The sequence below is a fragment of the Neodiprion pinetum genome, chromosome 5 (assembly GCF_021155775.2).
Source record: "Neodiprion pinetum isolate iyNeoPine1 chromosome 5, iyNeoPine1.2, whole genome shotgun sequence".
NCBI lineage: Eukaryota > Metazoa > Arthropoda > Insecta > Hymenoptera > Diprionidae > Neodiprion > Neodiprion pinetum.
The window spans coordinates 24,830,357-24,850,499 of record NC_060236.1 but is presented as its reverse complement, the minus strand read 5'-3'; the positions used below and the strand labels follow the sequence as shown (position 1 = coordinate 24,850,499).

At 36.6% G+C, this 20,143-nt stretch overlaps 1 protein-coding gene across 4 annotated transcripts in view; it reads left to right on the top strand.

Moving 5' to 3' along the window:
- Positions 1-10,364: 10,364 nt before the first annotated feature.
- The window catches only part of unc-13-4A (BAI1 associated protein 3), a 111,498-nt gene continuing 101,719 nt past the window's right edge, over positions 10,365-20,143 (top strand). For 3 of the 4 annotated variants that reach the window (XM_046626302.2, XM_046626301.2, XM_046626299.2), the window contains exon 1: positions 10,365-10,663. The gene's annotated coding sequence lies outside the window, so the exon portion shown is untranslated. Of the gene's footprint in view, positions 10,664-17,086; positions 17,118-20,143 lie in introns of those variants that run through there. The other variant, XM_069136205.1, reaches the window with a different exon arrangement.

Sequence of the window (20,143 nt, the reverse complement as noted above, 5' to 3'; positions counted from 1 at the left end):
GATTCCATCAAATTTGAATTTTTCGATCGACATATTGTATCCGTTATCTTGAATTTTCTAAAATCCGCTTTCAGATTCGTAATCAGTGTTCCCGAAAACTGATATTTTGGCTGAAACATGTACACGTGTAAAGGGGTAACTTTGTCGGAAATGAATTATTCCTTCAATTTTCACGATATGTTGAAAAGTTCTCTAAATAAATAAAAAAAAAAAATGGATACAAAATAGGTGGTAAGAATACTTGCCACTGTGACTGAAAGAGTTAAACTGTGACCTTTCCATAACAGAGTTGCAAAAATGTCACAATGCGGTGAGAAATTTTTTAAAATATTTCACGTGATTCCCAATCATTTCAGACTTCGAGACTGCTGAATGAAAATTGAATTACTTTTAGTGAAGTGGACCTGAGACACGAGCGTCTGGATTATCCCTAAGTAAAACGGAGATCCGAATAAATGAAAATGTGCGTACTGGGTTCGAATGAATGTACGGAGCCTTGTGCCAAATGGATACCGAAATTTTTTTCCATCGAGCTTTCTCCTATCGGCTGCATCTACTTCACCGCCGTTGTCCGGGGGTGGAAACTTTTACCGGCACTTAGCCCTTCCTTTCTACACGGAGATACAGGCGATTGGCGAACCTCCGAAACGCGGCTTTAGCACGCGGTTTAATCAGATCGCAGACAGAAGAAAGTACGGCTAGCTTATACCCTTTTCCACTGTGTAACCGCAGCTGCCGATGCTAAAATAGCCCTTTTCTTTTCTCCCTTCAACCTCCCCTGCCTTCGAAGCTCTCTTTCTTATTTAATTTCCCAGGGAACTCTGCCGCTAAGCTTATGTGGTTACGTCAGACGCCTCGTGAAGAAAAACCGTGATGCCTTTGGGACAAGGAGAAGACAAGAAAAAATGCAAAAAAACAAAAAACAAAAAACAAAAATGAATTGAAAAAAAAACCAATGAAGGAAAATGGAAGTTGATCTTTTTCTGATTTCGCGGATACTATTTATTCCCATTTTCAACAGCGATTTGATAAAATCATCGAAACTTAGCTCGCAACAGCCTTTTTGGAAAATTGCAAAACTGTCACTCCACACATTGTTCAATGATAATATGATCAGCTTTTAATTACACTTGGTTCGTATCCATTATATTTTACACCACGGCAAAATTGGAACGTAATTTAGCTCATTAAGTTTAACGATGTATTCAATTCCTTCGGAATGGAAAAAATGCAAACTTGTACAGAAAAAGGGGAAAAAAATAGTCAAGTGAGTAATATTTGAATCAACGTTTCTTCGAAAGCCTGCAAATAAACAATTTCACCAGATGGCACGATTTTTTTTTTTTTAATTCAATGTGTCGAAATGATTTAAAATTATAGAATTTTACGATTTCTATCCGAGTAAGTACGCAATAATTGTGAAAAGAGTTCGTTGCATAAAATTACATTTTCTTGCAAAATTCAAATGTTGAAATATGAGGCAGCACCGGATTCAATTAAATTATTCAAATTGTGGCATCCGCCGTTATCTGTAGCCCAACGTCATAAGGGAGGTTTATATTTGTTAAGGTGTACAGCTGCTCCTTTGTATCTTTACGGCCTCGCGCATTCATTCGTTTCAATTTGAAAACTCAACTGTGAGATGCTGCCTTAGGACTGAATGCTTAACTGCTTGCATGCCACGTCATTGTAAAATGTTATTAATGACTACGTGATTAATAAATCTCACTCTGTAGTCGTGTATGAAGTATACAGTTATATTATGTAAAACCTTTCGTCAATCTTTCAACAAACCAAAACCGCTTCTATTTCTCACGTACGATGTAACGTTTCTCGGTAATTTCAATATTTATTTCATTTCAATTTCAGCCGATTGTCAGAGTATTTCAAAGTAAAAAGAATACGTTTACCCGACGCAAGATGAATTTTCAGTTAAAAAAAAATATGTCTAGTGGGACGTTAAGAAGCATAATGCATACCAATAATTCTCAATACGATTCCAATAGAATTGGTCTGATGCACTTTTGAGCCAGTTGGCCGCTGTTCAAGCTACGTCTCAACGTACATCGTTTGACTTGGCTTGAAGCCAAGCCGAAGAACGGTCATAAAAAGATATTATGGCGCTGTTGGAGTTATAGTGTTGAAATGAATATGAAGTTGCTGGAAATAAATAGGATTTGCGGAACGTAGAGGAAGTGGACAGTTTTTAAAATATCTGGAAAAAAAATTCCTCCCAATCTTTACGGCGTTAAGATTATTTTGAAAACATCTCATTCGATGAGTTATACCTGATAAAAAAAAAAAAAAATCAAAGCGATAACTTTCCAAATTTCTAAAACGTGCAAATGTGGTTCGACCTCAGTTTCCATTCCGGTTCAGCGGTGGTAGGAAGTGTCGGAGCAGAAGTAGAACCTGAGTTGTTTGAAAAGTAACTGAATTAAACTCCGATGAAAAGTTTGGTCTACGTATAATGTGTATGTATACATGTAATTATTCGCTTCCAATTTCCTGATGACTTTAACTTTGTTACTAACGCCGTGTTTCCAACGAATGCGGTGCGAGTAAAGAAAAAGTAGATTATAGCGATAAAAGATGCGGAAATTCTCGTCAGATGATCGTAGACTTTTGTTCCTGACGATTTTACTCGGCATCGATACACAGACGAGTTCTAATTCTGTTGATTACACTATATTTGATATGTTATTTAACGTGTTTAAATTCGAAAATTTCTTGTTGGTTAGCTTCTATGATTATTATCGATTATGACTGCGTGACGTATGAATCATAACTAAGGGTAAAATGATGTGAAAAGTCTGTGAAAAATTGTAGAAAACTTTCCTCGGTCCAAGCCTTAGAAATAATTGTTACATTTTGTAAGTAACATCAAAGTGAACGAAGATTAAAAGAGATAGCGATACTTTGTAACAAAAATTTCCATATTGACTGGTAGTATACTGAAACTTTGCACATTTTTACGATATTTCGTGTTAAAAATATAAATTTTAATTCATCTCTTCGTGGCAGTACATATTTTTAGTTGTTTTTACAATAATATTGAATGACGCAGCAGCCTTACTCAATTTTTAACACACGAAAGCTGTGATACATCTTTTATCTGTGACAACTACTAGATCACAACGTGTGATTTCACCCTTTGTAAGAATCGTAAATTTAGTAAAAATTCAACTCTTCATTTTCGGGTTGATTACAACAACTTCCACTACTCTCTGAAAACAGAGAAACGAGAGGTTAAAAAAAAAAAAAAAAACACCTTCATTTCATTAAAACAATACAACCACAATTGAATGACTGACGGAATATCCCAACGGTGAAAGAGTAACCTCTTTTCTAATTTCCAACTTGAATAGGATTTCACCACGACGCCCGGTAATGAACTCCGAGTCTATGTACGCAATTTACACTGCACGGTAGCCAATAAAGTGCAGTGTGATAAGTTATCCGTTGGCTACGCGCGCATAGAGCAGGCCTGGAACTCAATTAGGAAGTTGGTCAGCCGCGTGTGGAATTACATTGTTTCTTTTTATGCACCCCCTATTCTCGAATGTTCCAGTTAGATTATACGAATTGACTCGTTGAGCCGGGCCGGCGACCTCCGACCCTGCCCATTACCAGGCTTGTAGTCCTTCCAGTCCCCGGCTTTATTGTCGGCTGGTGGTCCCATTTACTTCGCTTCGGTTTATCTCCCTTTCCTCCCGCCGACTTTCAACTTTTCTTCTTATCCCACCGCTTCTTGGAATATATTTTAAAATTCTTCCTCCGCAGAACGGCCGCCCCGTTTAGAATAAAGGTAGGATACTCGGTTAGTCATATTACGCCGCAAAAGTTATCGATAATTGTCCTCTTTTCGTACAAATATGTTGGTTTTTTTTTTTTTTTTCCGAGGTTCAGAATTTATCTGGGGAGCAATGTTTGAACCCGATGAAACTGGATTACAGTCCTTATTTTAGTTTAGATTCTCATGTCTGAATTATTTCGTAATTCTTTCGTTGAATACTCTTCTTGTTAGCTTTGCTTGGGATCGTATTTAAACATGAATAAGTAGATGAATAAATTAACGATGCACTTTATGTTTTATGAGGTACGTCTTTAGAGTCGATGATATCTGAAGTTGCTTTGGCAAAAAATTATCGTAAATAGATTTAATAAGTTTTTTTTTGCACAGATTCGTAGAAACTGTGTATTCTAAAGATGATTTCAACGGTCGCTCAGATTAGACAGAAAAGTCTTGGGGTTGGTTTGGAAATTATGGATATGAAAACTTACAAGCTTGCAAAATGTCTGTTGGGCAGCTGATCTTAATGAATTTCAGTCCTAACCCTTCTGTCAATGAGTGAACTGTATATAAAAACGCTATAAATTTGTGAATAATTCGAGAAAGGTTGAAAACTTTCGCTTTTCATCAATCCTTCAAAAAACATGATAATTTTCGAAGATCTGGACGTGCGGTTAAAAATTTTCAACACATCTCGAATTTTTCCACAAATTTATACCGTTTTTCTACACGTTTATACTCTCATTGACATAAAAGTCGAGAGAACTTTGTTATTAAGATGATATTTTCGTCTTGATTATTTCCGACCGGTATTCAGTGCTAAATATTGTTTAGAACATAACATAAAACCATATGCGAATATGAAGAGGTGCCCTATAATCGAGCAGCGTATACGACGTAGATCCGAACTGCTGTCCTAATATGTGCAAAGCTTAATTGAATGCCGTTAAGCTGATTAGCTTATCGCTGTCGGATGTTTAGGGTATCTAGCGATAAAAATTTTGCTCACTTTATAATGACTCACCGCATCGGACGAAACTTGTGATAAAAATTGAAGTGGGTTGACGGCTGAAGTACGTCTGCAATAAATTTTTTACATCCATACATTTTGCACAAAAATAACGATAGCTATAAATATTTTAGTGAAAAATAGCAGTCAGATACCATTGAAAAGTGACTGTTTTTTATTGTGAACTTGTTTTTCAATTTCTGAAAACAATTTCTTCCTAATTTTTCATAATGTCGAGTTATTCTCTGACGGCCAAGTTTCCGTTAACATTAGCAGGGAAACAGCGGCAACAATAGTCTAGACTCTCACAGGGATTAACTTTACTTCCATCGTTGCTTAAATTTCCGTTCCCCGTCGTTTTCCCTCTTTTCGACTTCCGCGGAGCTTGTTATACAATACCTCGAGAATCGTCGAGGCTTAGCTGAGGAAAGTTTGAAAGACCGCGAAATCGAGGGGGTGGGACTAAATGCCAACCGCTTGATCGATATACTTGTATAATATGCTCCTTGATTTGTGCACATCTTATTCGACGGTTTTCAAGCACGCACACAAGTACACAGAAACGGTGATTTTTTCTGAAAATCACGAAAAATTATTCGGCTATTCAGAACTAACGACTTTGATGCTGAAATTTATTAAGAGCGGTGAATTTAGCGCTTCCGAGCCATTGAATTCAATTTCTTACATCTTATAAACTTCTTTATCATCAATGCCCACGATTGACAGACATTTTTTTCAATTTAGGTGATTGATGTAAGAAAATATGGAAAAGTCAGGACACGATGTTTGGGGAAATCGTCAAATATGTATAATTTAAAATTTATGCGATAACAATACTTGTTTAAAACCAACTTACAATTAGGTGTGTTCACCTGGAAAATTCGCAGTTATGAAAAATCTGTCATAATACAAAGGGGAGCCGAGTCTGTGGATAATTTACTGTTTCATATGCTTGACCAACTCCAAAAAAACATGATTTAATTTTGGAAAAAATTTGTCTTCTTATAAAAAGTCATGCATATTCTTCGCTTTATTATACAAACGCTGTTCACTTTCGCTAATAATTTACAAGAGCTTGAATGCTTCTACAGACAAATGGTTTTGCTTCCAGATTTTGGTCGACACCGTGAATTATTTCAAAGTATCATTTATTCGATAAGTTAATTGCGCATACGCTATCTTCTTCGAATATAATCAATCATCGAGGCAGTCAATTAAATCAACGCGTTGCAGGTTCAGCATGAAATCCACGTTCGATGCTCAACAGATGATGTTTACCCAATTCCAGCTTCGGCTAGACCGAAGAGGCCAATGAAACATCGCGCACACTCTCTTCGAGTGCTTCTAAACGCCGTGCAAAGACCGGATACAACAGCTCGTGGCTCTAGGGATTTAACTGGCGTCAAGTTGGCCGCGTGGCCAACTTGATTCGGTCAGCTGGTGACTTGATTCGCTGATCAAGTCACCTGTCGGGATAATCTGGCGTAACTGGGGACGCCATGCGGAAGTTAAAAAATGTACCGAACGGCTCGTATTTGATTGTAAAAGTAATTTTTCAACTTCGATTTCACTGTTTTTGAACTCAACGTAGGGAAAGAAATGTTTAACCACTTGCACGAATTTTTCTGTTTCTTCGTAGCTGAAACGATCACTTTATTCAAATTCAAATTGTATTATGTGGAAAAAAATTTGCGATCGAAATCAGAAGAATTTCCCTAAATAACTATAAATTTCCCTCGACAATATACTCAAATTTTTCGCTAACCTTTTTTTTTTTTTTATATTTTTTTTCTCTGTAAAATAATCTGTCTATTGATTGTGCCAAATTTTCTTCACGACTGCTATAAGTTGACTTGTGTAAAATTCGTCACTATATAGAGCTGCGTCCCTGCGGCGATAATTACAACGTAATTACCCTAACTTCCGCAGCGCTCCGAGGGATAAAGTCTCATTCACACCTAATCACATGACTCCTATTAAAGCCGTGAATTCTACACGCTCGTTTAATCCTTGTTCCGCACAGTTATCGCCCCTTTTGTTCTTGTGCCATGATATTCGGCCCCTACTTCGCAGTATCACATTTTTCCTTCTTTTACTCTCTAACTTGATAAACATGTACGAGAAACTCGATTTTCCAGAGAATGTTTTAAAATAGAGAGAATATTTTTCTTATCCACGTCGAATTAACCAGCATTTATGTCAATGTTTTATTTTAGTCTCGGGCTTATCTATACTGAAATATTAATTTCAAATTTGGTATGTGATTGTTAAAGGGATCGGCTCACTCGTATTTGAAAAGTGTAGTAGCTTTGTTTTAGTTACAGAGTTGAATTCTATGCTGGAAGAAAGAAATGAAGTAAGTGAGTTAGTACAACAGAGTTGTCATTTTCAAAAGACTTTAAAAATTTAATCCTCACAGCGTGAGCTGTGTAAATATTCATTCACGTCCGCTACAGCCCTCACATTTTTTGGACACCAAGCTGGTCGGGGAGAAACGAAATGAAAAAAATCTGGTACCTTGGGGCGTTAAGAATCTTGGATAAATAAATTTTAGGTACGAGAAAACGAGGAGATATACGTTGTCCGAGGTTACTAAATTTTCTAAAATTTTAAATTTCGTATGAAACATTTTTTTTTTTTTAATTAGCTTAAATTTAGAATATTTCAACATTAAGAGTGAAACACATTGATTGGTCCATCAGATTTGAAAAGTTAGCCTGATACAAGCTGCTCTTTGAAATGAACTGAGGAACGGCTAATTGATAATTACATAAAATTGAACAATCGTCGTTTTTCAGTTGACTAATTAGACCATTTTTTATTTCTAATATTGCTTCAAGTAGTTCGGTTTTATTTCAGTTGTAAGCTTCACTTTACTATACAGAAAACAAAGAAATTGGTAAGAAATTCATTTTCAACTACTTATTCCAAAGAAAAATGCAATATTTACGATATGATGAAACTAATTGTTTCTGATTGCGTATTGACAACTAAGAAGTTAACAATCCAAACTTTAATTTATTGAATCGTCACTTCAGTACATTCACCGGTCATAATAACGTGAATTGAGATAGGTAATTTTTATGCGTTCAGTACAATAACGAATGAATAATTTCAAACAGTTTCGTTCACATAAATATCAATCGCAATGCTTGCAGAAATATTTGAAAAAAATTCAGTATGCAAATTAAACAATTTCCAGTCATTTACATTCGAAGAATTCAAAGCAATTTATAGTAATTTAGGATTATTTTCAATACTCCGAAGGAAGGTTTTCCCGAATATTGAAAACATATTTTGAAAATGTTTCGGACTCACGGCATTGTTTTCCAAATATTTCTAAAAGGAATCATTCCGCAGGTTCGTAACAATTTCTGTATAAAAATCCTGGTGTGGGTAACAAAGTACGTAGATTCATTTTTAGCAAAATTATTTCGTTGCTCTGTTAGAAAATTTACGGTGCCAATGAAAGTTTACACCGTTGTGTATAAAATTGAACATCGTTCGCTAACACCAAAATTACGTAAACGTTTGTAAATTCTTTTTAATGTTACAATTAACACCACCTTTGTAACAGTAATGTATACAGAGTGAATCGATGACAGCAAAATGATCCGTCGTCTGCTATATTTTAATGCGCATGCGCTGCAATTCCAGAGCAGTTGTTTCCCAGGGCGACCAACCGTCATAAATTTAGACGACAGTTTGCCGCGATGTATGTAGCCCGAAACATTTTGACAGCTGTCGGTGTTGAGCATAACTGCCGGCGACAACTGTCATAATTTTTTAGGTGACGTTTATGACGGTTGGTCTCCCTGGTATACAACTGCTCTCAAATTGCAGCGCATGCGCATTAAACTATAGCAGACGACGGACCATTCTTGCCAGTATAGTCGATCAAGGCATTCCGGAAAATTTCAACCAGCCTGTAATTCTCTCTGCTTCCGATTTTTGAATTGATTTTCTTATGTGAAACTGGATTAGTCAAAATCTTGTATGTTTCAAACTCCGTAGTCACGGTTACTCATGTTGATTGTGGGTTAGAGATGCAGGCTGTTGAAATCAGCCGAACCGAAAAATTGGCTTTCTCCCTCGCACTTAAAATGCTTCTTGCATATTTTGGGCCCACTGAACAAATGTACACTTCTTTTTATTACTACATGAAAAACATTGAAATAATGTTTCGATACTAACAGTTTTCTGTACTCTATTCGCGGCCAAAATAAATAACTATAACTACGGTGTCTGAAATAAGCAGACTTTTACAAAAAACCATACTGCATTCTTAAATTTTTCGAGCAACTGGGACGAATTCAACGCTAAATAAAAATCAGAAGGCGAATATGTCGATAGAAAGCAGATTTTATTTGTTGTATTTTCACCCTGATCAGAAAAAAATTCAAAATTGTTGTTATCCTCAGACAGTTAATATTTTGTGAATTTGACTTATAATTTATAGGCAATGTATGAAAGACTTGAAATTTGACGGTTGTATGTCTTTTCGTCGACCTTTCTGTATTTTGCCTCTTTTCTTCTTTGTTTTTTTTCACGTACTACGTTTCAAAATTCTATAAACACAGATTTCTCCGTTTTTAAAAAATTATCCCACTATGACCCCTTCGTTTTTTGATCTTTCAAATATTTCTATCCCCACCAGCTGGGGTAATTTCCCGTTTACAATTCTATATAATTATCAAGATGAACTTCGTCGATTCTACATTTCTGGATTTTATATTCTGACCTTTAAATTTTTGAATCCTCAATACATTGAATCTCAAAATTATAAAATATTCGAAATCAAATTTTTCTGTCTCAAATCTTTAAACTGAAACGTGGAGTATTTTGTTTATATTTTGTATGCGCGGCTTTCTCCCATCTATAACAAAAAAAAAAAAAAAAACTTCGGGACTAACGGATCTTCAATCAGAAGCCACAAAGCCACTTGCCTGAATTTTTTAAAAATTTTGCTGATCGTTTTAAACGACAAAAAGAAAAAAAAAGGCAAGACTCGAAAGCCTCCATATTTTTCATTCAACTTATACCGAAACACAATGTTTCACTTTAAAGGATAATAATTCCCCGTTCCGGTATTTTCTATTTTTTAATCTTTCCCCTACATTCACCCCCATTCATCCAACTTCCCGAAAACTATGCGAGGGTGTGAAAACGGCGCACCTTTCGACCACCTTCCTCCGAATTGCAAGGATCGCAACGCCGTCTAATCGGTCTAGGCAGCAGCTGTCCAGCAAAGGCAATAAGGACGACGAACCTCCTACGCAGAAAGGGCCGCAGGAGGCGGGAGGAGGCTCTCTCTCTCTCTCTCTCTTCTTCGCGTAGGTGAGGCCAAATTAGATCGATGGCGAGTTGCGCGCGCAGCTCGTAAGCGCGGAGCGAGCGAGCGAGAGAGCGCGCGCGCCAGAGAGAGAGAGAGAGAGAGAGGGAGAGAGAGAGAGAGAGAGAGAGAGAGAGAGAGAGGAGAGAGGCGCGTCGCGACGATCTCACCTGTTTGCCCGCCATCCAAGCCAGTCTCGCTAAACGCGCGCCGGAGACTCTCGCCTAGCTACAAGTGGTCTCGCTCAACGTTAAGTCAGACGCTCGCCGACGATCAGTGTTCGCTCGCTCCTCGTCAGCGCCATCGTATCGCAACGCTGCGCAATCATACGCATCGCCGTTACTCGTGTGATTTTTTTCGCACAATATTTTTGTTTGAATTTAATTTTTTTTTTGTTTCTTATTATTAGTTTTAAACGGTTTCGGTTTCATGCCTATTTTCGAATTACATCGCGTGTTTCAATTGTGTGTGATTAAGATGATCGACTGCGGGGAGAAGCAACGTTGATCATTGAAACGTCGGGTTTTAGGTAAGTCGGTTTTAGAAGTTACGTATTACGAACGTCTGAATTCCGAAGCGTTGAATTTCTCGATCTGTGAAATTCTTGACGGCTTGATTTACTGGGGGTGGGGGGTTAATTTGAGTCGGGAATTGGAATTCTACGCTTTGGAATTTTCATTTTGTTCCGGAAGAACGATGACAAGATTCGACATTTAGATTACTCTGAATATTGATCTCTTAGAATTTTCACCCTCGCATGTTTTAATATGTGAAATGCTTTGGATGGATTTGTTTAATGTAAGCAGGTGCGAGTTAATCGACTGCGGATAAATTTACAATTTATCGAAATATAAAACAGTTTGACGGGTTCGAATCTTATTTCACTCAGGTAACATATTTTTGAAGATTATCGAATTCTTGTACGTACATCGGTACATTCATCTAGTTTTTTTTTTTTTTTACGTCAGTTTTATTTAACCTCTCATTCAAATCCGTCCGTTTGTTTACAAAATTGTTTAAAAAATGTGGCCAAATACTGCATTATTTTGTTGAGTGTGAGTTTTGTTCTCTAATTCGGAGAACATTTGTCTAAGAAAACTGAATTTTTTTTTTATGGTAAACGCGAAGGGCCTTGATTTCGGAAAATCTAAGTCAATTTTTTCGACTCTAATATCGCGGGCGAAAATTTGAAGAAAAAAAAGAGAGAAAAGACTGACAATGAGTAGCAAATATTTTCTCGCTCAGCTGACTTTCGTCGCGCGCGTTGATATACCGAGATTAGATCAGGTTCTAGTGATTGATCTTGAGGGGTCACCACCCTCGGATTCTTCTCGCAATTGATTGAAATTGAAGGTTAAAAAATTCTCGGTGATTTTGTTTCTGCTTCTTCATTTCGCCCGTTCCTCTGATTACGAATCAGAGTTTTCCGGCACAGTGACTAAAAAAATACAGAGAGAAAGCAAACGTGTACTGGAAAATATGAGATAAATTTTTATCATGAAAACCAGTATAACGGCTATCTTTGAAGATGAAAATCGCGTTCATGCCTGGACTCAAAATATTGTAGATCATGAAGAAGAATTATTTCGGTACTAGCGTTAAAGAGGATTCCCTAGCTTTGCTTCAGCCGTAATTCTTTCGATCTCGTCGAACTTGCAAACTTACTTTGCCTGCGGAAACTTTTCTTGTAGCTACTCCCAATTTATTCCTGTTACTCGATCCGAAGCTTACTCGACGTTCGTCTTGTTCACAAGGTGACTAAACTTCAAGACAGGCTTGGAACATTAAAAAAGTTATTGCAATGTTTTCTTTCTCTTCTAGTTTGTCTCAACAATACCAGAAACACACGTCAATTTTTTTCCTTCGGTAAAAATTTTTCGCCAAAAATTACACTTGACATTTTCCGCTGCGAATGTTCGCTTTTAAATTCGGTTTAGGTACTGTGAAAACATTATTCCGCGCCACGTCAAGTCGTTGTCCCTGCTTCCTTTGTTCGAGTTGAAGGTACGTTCAAGTGGCATTCGCTAAATGGTGATTATCGGCCGCTGTAGCATTACCTCGAAAGTCAAATATCGAGCCATTCTGTCATCGGTCGTTACGGGAAGTTCCATTATTTCTATTGCGAAAACACGTCGTTCTTTTTGCAACATTTTCATCCCGTACGTTACAGCGATGGAATGTTGATTGCGAAGAAAAATTCCACTATAGTTTTGGAAAATTTTATCATACGTTGTAAACTTTCGTAAGGGTGGAAGAAAAGATAGATCACGTTTTTTTTCCATTCAATTTCATGTTTTCATTGGCATATCGTTGATGTTCGTCCCTTTCAATGTCGTTATTGAATAGTCAATGCCTCTTGCTGAGACAAGTGTAATACATTTTGAACAAGTATTACATTGTTATCGCTGAATTCTGTAATTATCTGTAAATTGTTGTGAAAATTTCGGGCATGAATGCCGAGGTGAGGATTATTAGTCAAGAATGCGAAGCGGCTTTTTTTTTCAAAGACTATTACTCAAATACAAACCTGTCACATAAAAGTTAGTGGCTAAAATCAAAAATTTATTGGATCCGAATAAACTTCATTGAATCAAGTAAAAAAAAAAAAGCATTCCTCCTCACGATGAGTAAATTGTAAAAAGTATCTTATAGGCTCGTAATCATTTTTCAATAAAAACCAAGCAATTGAGAATGAAAAAAAATTGCATTCTTATTCTATATTGTTATTATTATTTCGTTGCCGACTTCATTATTTCAATTACCGTTAACGCTATTTTTTGTTTTCTCAAACAGTCCATCTGAGTTCGCTGGTCGTTGCTGATAAGGAAAATTTTCGGCAGCGTTAAAACGAAGACATAGATGCTCCGGTATTTTCACCAGAGCTTCATATTTTCACGTAAACGAGTTACCGGCGGGTCGGTTTTTCAATTTACATTTCTTACCGCATCCTACGCTTCTCTGCAAGCGATGCTCCGGTAAAGATATCACCATGCTAATTTAAGTTGAGGCAATGAAAATTATCGAAGAAGGACAATAAAAAAGGAAAAAAAAAATGTATAATGCATGAACTTTTCAGATTCTCTTCATTACTCGCCGCTTTCGTGTTACAGTTTCATTTCACTCTTATCTTAAGTTTTTTCTCGTACCCCGTGATCGAGTGGGTCGTCTGAATTGCATGTGTAATACATGAAATTGAATTCAGCGATAACAGGTTGAGTTAACGTTTGGTTTTTGTGAATCGGGCAATTCATCAACGAAATTTTAGAATCATAGATTTTATCGTGGATTTCGTTACGAACGGATAAGAATCCGAAAATCCTAGACAATTTATTATTTTTATACGTTACATTTATAATATTTCAAAGCTGAATTTCAGCCAAGATTGGTGACATAAATAATTAAGTGGTCTATTTCAATTTGAATGTTTTTTACATCTCCTTTGCGTTTTGAAAGAATTTTTTTTGAACACAGTTTCATTCTGCCACCTTAACATTAAAGATTAATCTTTAAACAAGTGATTAAAATCGGATTAAAAGCGGTTGAAAAATTTGAAATTATTCAAATCCAAGAAAACTGTAGTTACAGTTTCAACTCTACTTGGAGAAATACAGTTTTCGAAAAAATGTGCAAGTCGATTAACCGAAATTATTGATTGGTTAGTTGCTTCGTTGTTTTTTCTCGATAAAGAATGATTGGTTTTTTCGTAAGCTGGAGATCCTAAGAATAAAATCGGATCAAGTCGAGCTAAGGAAGCATCCAAAGCCTTTGTTTTTTTTATCTTTTTCTTTTCTTTTTTTTTTTGCTGTAAACGATAATTCGTTGATTTCCGCGCGATTGAGATGAGTTTCAGAAAACGTGAGTGTTTTACAGCCGCCTGACTGACTGCTTCTTTGTTATCGTGAACTAAATAATTAAGCGCTTGCTATAATAAATTGCAATTTTCCATCCCCTGAAGGCACGCTTCGTCATTCTTGATGTAAATCCAAATTGTTGAAGCAGTAAAATGAAGGATGGCTATTTAAGTATGCAGCGCCACTCGACCGCGGGTTTATTAATTATAAATGTATAATGCAGAGCAGCCTTCGACGTTTAAATTTTCCCAAGTTGCACGACTTTGAGCCAACTTGCGTGACGCGTCAGCGATGCGGTGTTGCAATAAATAGGAAGAAATGCAGTTCCTCTAACCACCGAGAATAACTCCATCGCCGTTTTATTATTCCTATTGCTTTACGTTATTAGGTTTTATTCCTTTCTGCGGGGTTATCAGAAATCAGAAACTCTGAACTTTCATCAATTTTTATATCATATTGCATCCGGCTTTGGTTTCTTTCTTATTATTCAATGGAGTTGTGATGAGAATTGCATATTGAATGTTAGGATTGAAAAGACTGGTCTTGGTTGACGCTGTTGAGTTTTATTAACTAACAATTTGTTTGTCTCCGTGCATTTTTCATCGCTATTAGAAGTAAAGAAGAGTCGAGTTATTCAAACTAACAAATCGTGAAAACTCGTTTTGGGTTGAAAGAAGACTTTTAAGTTTAAATTTGACGTGTATTAGATTATATAATGAACGATACGAAGAATCTGATGAAGTAAGCCAAGCATGATATTTGCATATTATATCACACTTTCGTAATAAATTTTTTACTCTTTTCTTTTCTACCAAAGTAAAAAAAATATATATATATATATATATAATTATTTGATCCACTTGCAATTATTATGAAACCATGGCTTCATTTGTTTTATCCCTTTTTTTGTGTATTCCGAAAATGTTAGTAGTTTTGAGTCGTAAAATCAGTTTGTCCAAGATCATCAGATTAATCTTTGACATTTGTATTTTATAAATTTAATTTTCATCTCTTCTTTCGATACTTTATCATCATACCGTTCCAAGCCGATGATTCACATGAATTAGTTCGTCATACGTTGTCGTTTGGTAGATGTATAAAAAACAATCGGCTTATAACAAGTCCGCATTACAACTAGAACTAATAAGAATAATTTATCTTCTTTGATTTGCATAATCAATGCCAATTCTTCCAATTTCTCCCGAATAACTTAAGTTACACTTAAATTTCACTTCGATTACACTTACAAGTTTCACAGTGTAGATGCGAATTTTTACAACAAAAGTCCCCACTAAAAAAAAAAACACAAAAATAAAAATCCCCGACTTCACCACTAAAGTAACACTGAAATCGAAAATAATTCTTGCTCCACTGAAATTACACTAAATTCTAAATTCATACTTATAACTGAAATCAAACTCGAAAGCTACTGAAATTAAATAACGTGGAAATATTTTACAAAAAAAAAAAAAAATAAATAAATGGAAAGCACTATAAAATTACTGATTTTAGGATCAACTGAGAGAATACTCCGATAACACGGTGGAACCAAATCCGCCTGTAATATTCTTGAACTTGGCCATCGATAATTTGAAACGCCTGCAATGATTCAGTAACGAATCTCTGACGTATGCATGGTAATCCATTACATCCTCTAATTGTAAGTAACACATCATATCTCCGTTCCGACATGGATCTGCTTTCCACGTTATGCGTACCGTTACCGATGAGCCTTAGGCCCGACTTAAATATCTGCGACAGCTAGACCTGTTCGTTTGTCTATCTATCCATCTGGCTATACAACCATCAATCAGCTTCTACACTCGTCTGTCGTAACTATTTACCCGCCTGCCCGTCCACTTGAGGAAGAATCTCACTGGCGGCAGACTCAATTACAGATGACGAAGACGCGACGCGTTTATTACCCACAATTCAGTAATTCGGAAAAATGTACTTTAAAACCTACGTCGACGACAAAAATATCCGTACCGATTTACCAATTTTAGGCTTAAAATAGGCGTTGTCGACTGCATCGTGACCCGGGCCGTGGGACGTAACTTTTATACATATCTACGAGTCGATTATGGATCCAGGCAGCCCCGGAAATGAAAAGAATTTACAAATATTCTCTCGTAGATAAATGATTTGCACATCCGCACATCATTCATCAGACGGCACTGCTTGTCTTACGGGCTTCTCATCGGAAGCAAGGATTCAAAAAAGGTAAACACAACATCTACGCATTAGAGTCTCCTTATACACAGTGCTTGCAGACAAGAAACTTCTTACTCACACGTAAACCGGGCACAGGAAAACAAATTCGAACTCACCGGTGATGAGAGATATTAACGACAACAGAGTCAGGGCGGCTAGGTGGTCCAGTGAAGTAAGGCTCCGATCAAGCGTCTCTGGACGCCAGGTTCGATTCCTGGCTCCGTCGTTAATTTTTCGAAATCAACAATTTTTCGAATTTACATTCTTTCGAAAAGAATTTACCCCCGAGACGGCGGGGGTGGTGCCCGGAGGGGTGAGAGAACCCCAAGGCACGGTTCAAGGAGCGAATGCAACGGGCCGTTCCGAAAGACGGAAGGCAAAGATGCCCGTGTCACTCAAGTGCTCGCATTCAAAGCTCGGGGTTGACTCGATGGATACGTCGAAGGAATAGAACCGCGTACGCACACCGTAGAAATGTGGTAAACGCGAGAGAAATCCGTCTTGCGCGCAGAGGGCGCCACCGGAGATCCAAGCGATCAAACCGAAGATCGGAGCGCTCGGCGCGATAGATCATTCCGCAATTATCACTCGGTGCTACAGGTCGTTGAGCGGGACTCGAAGACCACCGGATACAACTTTCTTTAATCCCTTTAGTGGTAGTGCGGTTCGATGTATTGGTTTATTTTCGGAATTTTGTGTTGATATTAACGTGCAGCTCCGATTGATAAAAGGGTTTTTTTAGGGGAGACGGGTCCTCGGTGTCACAAGGTTTGTGTTTTCGCTGCTTGATATCGGAACGAGCAGTGCTATAGATTGAAGTTGTGGTTCAAGGTTGGAAACAAATGAATGTTGTTAACAAAAATATCGTCATCGTACGCGGCCTTGCAGTGATTGAAAAATTGAAATTGGACCTAACAGGTAATTGCTTTCCATTTTCTAGATATGTTTTTCTCATTTTCTTGGCTGCATTGGGATGTTGCGCGATAAGGTGATCGGAAAGGTGATTCTCGCCGCATTCACTTCATGTATATGTTTTTCATATTTAAATAACGGGTCGGCAAAACTTGGAAGTTCAATTTGTTCTTAAATTTTTAGGAGTCGGAGGGTAAACGGCGGATTTATAGTTTCAGTTTCCTTCAAAGTAGGTTCACATGAACCTTGGTAGGATCAAACGTAGGCGTTAAATTTCGACTCTTGTATAGGTGACATTTTTATTAAATTTTATTAAAAATGCAGAGAATTTTTTTTCATAATCACATTTGAATTACGAAATAGGAAAATATTTTCATTTCGTATTTTTCATGTTTGTGCAGAATATCTGCAATGCAAATCTTGTAATATGAAAAAATCGAAATTAACCTGCCAATATTTAACATAAATTTTCCGCTGGTGAATATTCAACATGCACGAACTTCGTGCCGTCAACGTCACATTTCTATCTGCCAATCACAATGCGTCGTTGTGAAAAAAAGTTCGATCTGATATTTGTATGAGAAGGTATGCGTGGCTTTTCGCTGATTTGCGTCAAATGGACAGGGGAAATATTCATAAAGGCTTTTGGTAATTATAAAAAGAAAATAATACTTTTCCACGGACAAAAATTACTGCAGAGATTTTTAAAAAGTTATCAACTTTTTCGGTGTTTTCGTCAAAATTGAAATAATATGACAGAATTTCGAAAAATTTTGGTAAACCGTCGACTAAAATCATTCGCAAAATTATAATCGGTAAAAATCTTTACATTCTCTATTTTTACAATTTCGTATTTCGCAATCTATTCCGTTAATATTTTGCCCGGACATTATATTCCGAGCTGTCGGAATAGGATCAGCTAGTTCATATCTGTTATTTGTGCACTCATAAGTCATCCGAAATGCAAATGTGAAAAGTGTACGCTGCAGTTACATCTGAAATGGAAAGTAATTCCACACTGTAAATATTACGTAAAATATACAGTGAAATGTGCGGCTGTTGCTTCAGCATAATTGATGTGAAACCAACGACGCGTTCCACGATTCGGACGAATTATTTAATTACTGGATACTCAAATATCGGCACCATTTATTTATGCACTGTGTAATTGCCGCTCGGGCAGGTTTCTGAAGAAAAATCTTCGTTCATTTATTAAATCCACCGTTGAGATTGCTCGAGTAGTATCTTACAGTGTTAAGCTTGAAAATATAGTAAATTTTTTTTTTTTTTCATTCGAAACTTCCCAGACAGTTTGTTGAAACTTGTTAACTGAAAATACGTATCATTGCAAGAAAGTCAGTTGAAAATGATTGACGATTGGTTGAAAAAAGATAAACCATGATATTTTTACGTTCAATCCTAGTTGACAAAAGTCAAGCTCATTTTTCGATTCGTGGAATCTCGTATTTTTATTATGATTTTGATATTTTTAAAGTTGTTCATTTCTAATTGAAACGGGGATCTTAAAATATGAAATCTCAAGTTTTGAAAGGTTCTCAGGAGAATTTGAGTTTTGGAAAATTGGTCAAGCGTTCGTTAGTTAACTTTTTGACCTAAGTGCAGTTTTCGTTGTACAATTGTTTTGATTCGCGTTATCGAATAAACGAGAGATAGAATTGCGCTTCTCGGACAAATATTTAATTTTTACAATAATGCGAGGTGAATTTCTGTCTTCGTCCTTCCGTCATCAATACCGTTCCGTTTCACTGCGATGCAAATTGAATCCACCGGTTCGTTGAAATCGTAACTGTGTTATTTCATCAAATTTTTGTGTGTTATCCAACAAAAGAACTACTGTTCGATTATTTTTAGGGTTTTTAAGTTATTTGGCTACAATTGTATTCCTCTCACTGTCGTTTCGTCTTCACAATTCAACAACGACAGCAAAATTCTTGTTCGCTAATCTTTTTCCAAATTATATATATATGTATATTTTCTACCCGTTATGAAAGGGCAACCATTGTGTGTGAAAATGTTGAATTCACATTCACCATTGGTGACAGAGAAAGGCTTTTGTACGGCGACACTTTTATACGCGAAATGAATTTTTAAACCAATCGACTTTCTGTTGGGATTTCAGACTGCATTTTTGTCAATTTTTGTTACACGTAATATGAAGAAATTGAACAAGAAGTAATCTGGAACCTGCATTTTCATCACAGGATGAAGCAGTTTGTTGAAAAAAATTTGAGACTTTGAGTTTTTGAGTTTTCTTTCAAATCGGTGATCAACAATTCGCGAAACTTAAGATTAGGCGAATTTCAATGTGATGATTTCGCAGGTGGAAGAAATTTAGAAAACAACAATTGAAAACTTTGATTCAAACTTGAGGGTCTTGGATCTTGACGAATTCAAAAACAATACTTTAGTGGCTGATAAGGTTGAAAATGTTCGTCTGTCGACAACTCAATTCTTTAAGAATGCTCAAAATCCAAATTTGAAGAATTTGTCCGCTACAGAATATGCAGTCTGTCCTAATTATCCTCGCAGCATTTACTTCGCTTCGGCATATTGAATATTTCAAACATCCGTGAGATCGAAGATTCCTTCCTTCAAAAGTTCGTCCGACAACGAAACATTTTTCTTCCCATGTATCAATATTGAATTGTGTCTACATTGAATGTGCGCAAACTGTAATTATTAACGGAAATTTGCGCAACGCATTTACTGACCGCTCACCAAGATTTACCAACACATGTAATTATTATCGATCAACTTCTGTTTGCTTAAAAATAAGTTGCCGTCATATTTCTTAAGTTAGGTTATTTGATCGATCTAAGAGTCGAACCGATTGAATTTTTGCCAACTGAGATGATAATATTGCACCGATTTTGTAAAAATTGATTTCTCGCCGTTGAATTCATTTCTCTCACTGTTATTTAATTTGAATTCAGAGTAACAATCCATGTCAATCGAGGCTTCGAAATTCCTTCAAATTTCCTCAGAATTATCGAAAAACAAACATACTCCGA